General features: G+C 42.3%; 1 non-coding gene across 1 annotated transcript; it reads left to right on the forward strand.

Moving 5' to 3' along the window:
* The first annotated feature begins 1,242 nt into the window (after nt 1–1,242).
* LOC132819947 (U6 spliceosomal RNA) lies at nt 1,243–1,345 on the forward strand. The gene has a single exon (XR_009645160.1). It is a non-coding gene; the product is annotated as a U6 spliceosomal RNA (small nuclear RNA).
* Nucleotides 1,346–4,241: the final 2,896 nt, after the last annotated feature.

Raw genomic sequence — 4,241 nt, forward strand, 5'->3', positions numbered from 1 at the left:
CAGATTAAACATTGTTTTGCAGACATTTAGCAAATAAATCTGTGCCTTGACCGTTATCTTCTTGCCTTGCCTTCCTGTTTTCATACTCACGATATTGTTCTGCTGTCAGAGTCTCAATTTCTTCTTCAATGTTCCAGTCACCAGAATTTCCCCACAACCTGTCACATTCATTGACATCAAATAGAGAAAAGAACAGTTAAATCATTTAAAGTGATTAACAGAAAAGTTAGTAATACATTAGTTTATAGAGCTGATTGTGTTTAAGTGCGTGGCAATGGATGTGTGGGTTTTAGCTCACATTGGGCAAATAGTCTCTCTCTCTCTCTCCGTCCCCCCACCCCCCACCATGGGTGACATGGTGGTTCAATGGTGAGCACTGCTACCTCACAATGATAGGGATACAGGTTTGATACCAGCCTTGGTAACTATTTGTGTGGAGTTTGCACATTCGCCCTGTGTCTGTGTGGGTTTTCCTCCCACTCTCACAAAGATGTGCAGGTGAGGTGGCTTAGCCATGGGCAATGCAAGGTTACAGGGGAGTAGGTGGTATGAACTCAAGGAGCTGAGTGGCCTGTTTCCACACTGTAGGGATTCTATGATTCTACTTGTATTTACTACTTCAAGATGCTGCTCTAAACCTTTCTAGCAAGCCTTCACTCACTTATCTCTAATATCTATTCACGTGGCTAGGTGTCAAATTTTGCATGAAAATATCTGCCATGCATCTCAGAAAATTCTCCTAGATTTCAGATACTTAATTAGTGCAAGTTGTTGTTCAAATAGACCTCAGCAAAAATGGTTTGGGGCTCAACTTTCCTGTTCAACTTTGTTTGTAGTTGGGCCATTTCCTTCTTTGCAAAAGGAGCTTCTTCAAGGAAGGGATCCTTGCAAGAGATTCCTGAAGAAGGGCTCATGCCTGAAACGTCGATTCTCCTGCTCTTTGGATGCTGCCTGACCTGCTGCGCTTTTTCAGCAACACATTTTTCAGCCCATTTCCTTCTTTACCTGATTTGTAATAAAGTTTTGTTGTATGGCATCATTGAATAATAAGCCACAAACCATGAAGGTTTGTAGAGATATGGACCAGGAGGAGGCAAATGGGACTAGTTTAGTTTGAGATTATTTTAGGCGTGAACTGTTTGGACCAAAGGATCTGTTGCCATGTTTTTGACTTTATGACTCTAGCATTATCAATATATTTGAGCAATTGACGAGGCTACACATTAACTGTCAACTGTCACAGGGCTTCGGCAGCACATGTACTAAAATTGGAACGATACAGAGAAGATTAGCATGGCCCTTGCACAAGGATGACACGCAAATTCGTGAAGCGTTCCATTTTTTTTGTGGGCGGCACGGTCGCACAGTGGTTAGCACTGCTGCCTCACAGCGCCTGAGACCTGGGTTCAATTCCCGACTCAGGCGACTGACTGTGTGGAGTTTGCACGTTCTCCCCATGTCTGCGTGGGTTTGCTCCGGTTTCCTCCCACAGTCCAAAGATGTGGGACTTGTTGGACAGTTGTTTCCACACTGTAAGTAATCTAATCTAATCTAATCTTGAACTATCTAAATATCTAAGCTATTGTTACCATGTTCTAGTACATGGTGGCTACGTGAATTTTACATATACTCAAGTCAGGCATAATAAGAGCTAAGACTGGTTGGTATTCTTTAACAATGATCCTACCAATAAATTGATACTATATGATGGTAACACAGCAGCATAGGAGCGGGAGAAGATCATCCAGCCCATTGAGCCAGCTACACCAGTAAGATCATGGCTGATCATCTACTTCATTGCCACTCTCCTGTGCTATCTTCAGGTCCTTAGATGCCCTTAGTCTGTAGAAATCTACCGATTTCTGTTTTGCATATGTTCAGTGATTGAGATTCCACAGCACTCTGGGGCAGAAAATTCCAAAGAGTGATGAGCATTTTCAGTAATTAAATTCCTTCTCATTCCAGTCTTTAAATAGACAACTCCTTGCCTGATTATTGTTCCTTGGTTTTACCAACAAGGGGTTACATCTGAAATGTACTTACCCTGGCTTGTTCTATAAGAATTTTGTAAGTTTCAATGAGGTGGCCCCTCATCCTTTGGAACTCTGAGGAATACACACCCAGTTTCCTCAATCTTTCCTCATAAAACAATCCTGCCATTCTAAGGATTAACCTGGTGATCCACTGCCATACTTTCACGATGGCAAGTATATCCTTTCTTAGATAAGGGGACTAAAGCTGTACATAATACTGCAGGTGAGCTCTCATCAAGGTTCTAAAGACTGGAGCAAGACATCTTTATTCCTTGAAATGAAGGCCAATATACCATTTCCCCTCTTAACTGCTTGCTGCATGTGCATATTAGCTTTTAGTGACTCATGAGCAAGGATAGTCAGATTCCTTTGTACACCGGTACTTCCTAACACCAACTCGAGACAGATCTGCTAATTCCTACTCTCTATTCTCAGGCTGCTGACCAATTCTCAGTCCATACAGGAATATTTCCTCAGTCGAGAGTGTGGTGCTGGAAAAGCACAGCAGGTCAGGCAGCATCCAAGGTGCAAGAGAATCGACATTTTGGGCATAAGTCCTTCATCAGTTCTCCTGCTCCTCGGAAGCTGCCTGACCTGCTGTGTTTTTCCAGCACTACACCTTGACTCTAAGCTCCAGCATCTGCAGTCCTCACTTTCTCGTATATTACCTCAGTGTCATGTGCTCTCATGTAACTGCCATCCAGAAAGTGAGCATTTACATCCCTAACTTGACAGATGTGACTCAATTACATTTGCCTTTCTCTTTATGAAGTTTACAGATCTGTGGGTAAGGTCCCACAGGCACAATGTCAATGATACCCAACACATTAAGGAAAACGATCACATGGAGAAGTTTGATCTCTTCCAGAGTACAGTTACACAGGTATTAGGGTCAACTCACTTTCAGAGCTGAAAATGTGTTGCTGGAAAAGCGCAGCAGGTCAGGCAGCATCCAAGGAACAGGAGAATCGCGTTTCAGGCATAAGCCCTTCCTGAAGAAGGGCTTATGCCCGAAACATCGATTCTCCTGTTCCTTGGATGCTGCCTGACCTGCTGCGCTTTTCCAGCAACACATTTTCAACTCTGATCTCCAGCATCTGCAGTCCTCACTTTCTCCTTAACTCACTTTCATTTTGGTGAAGCTCACAGAGCTGTCACGTTGGACTATGTTAGTTTCTCCAGTTGGAAATCTCATTTTACAAGGTAGTAGAACTTACTTTAACTATAGCAATTTGGCATTTCTTGGATGCACACTGAAGTGTGAATTGCATTTAATGTCACTTTGATTTTTAAAATCTTTTATCATTTTTACAATGGAGACACAAATGCCAACTTTCCAATTTCTATTCCAAGGACATTCCATTCTCAACGTGCACAAACCCCATCTAAACTGTTCCAGATTTACCTGCAGCCCCTCCAGAATGCATAATGAAGGCCAGCTAAAGATCCTGTCTCCTGCTCCATTATTGGAACCCTCTTTGAATCTTCCTGCCTAAAGTCTGTGAAGCAAGAGTGTCAGGTGATGTGTTAAACGCATGCATTTTTGTCATTAAAGAAGAGAAGATTAAAGGCGAACTTTCTCTCACCCAGATGGAGGTGGGAATCTTGGATGCACTGCCTGCGAGGGGAGTTGAGGCAGGAAACTTCAGCATCTTTAAAAAGTACATGGATCAACACTTGAAGTGTTATAATTCCATGCTGTCTGAACCTATGACAGTTAAAATCCCATTCTCCCTCCTGAGCACCTATTTTCACTTCCAACTGAATGAAGAAGTGAATCCTGGGATCTGATTATTTTCCAACATCAACTGGAGATTTATATTAAAAATCATAATGTGATTTTTTTTCAAACTTTTCTTCAAATAATTGAATGACAGATGGAGTTTAATATAGGCATGCATGAGGTCATGCAATTTGGGAGGTCAAGTGCAAGAGAAAGGCAGACTGTAAATGGCAGGTCCCTGAGGAGCATTGATACACAAAGGGATCTTGGGGTACAAGACCATAGCTCCCTGAAAGTGGCAACACAAATGGATAAGATGGTAAAGAAGGCATGCTTGCCTTCATCAATCAGTGCATTGAGTATTAATGTTGGCAAGTTATGTTGCAGCTGCATTTAGTTAGTAGGCCACATTTGGAGTATTCTGTGCAGTTCTAGTTGCCATATCACTGGAAGCAAGTGGAGGCTTTGGAGAGGATACAAAACAG

The sequence above is a fragment of the Hemiscyllium ocellatum genome, chromosome 10, assembly GCF_020745735.1.
Source record: "Hemiscyllium ocellatum isolate sHemOce1 chromosome 10, sHemOce1.pat.X.cur, whole genome shotgun sequence".
NCBI classification, from domain to species: Eukaryota; Metazoa; Chordata; class Chondrichthyes; order Orectolobiformes; family Hemiscylliidae; genus Hemiscyllium; species Hemiscyllium ocellatum.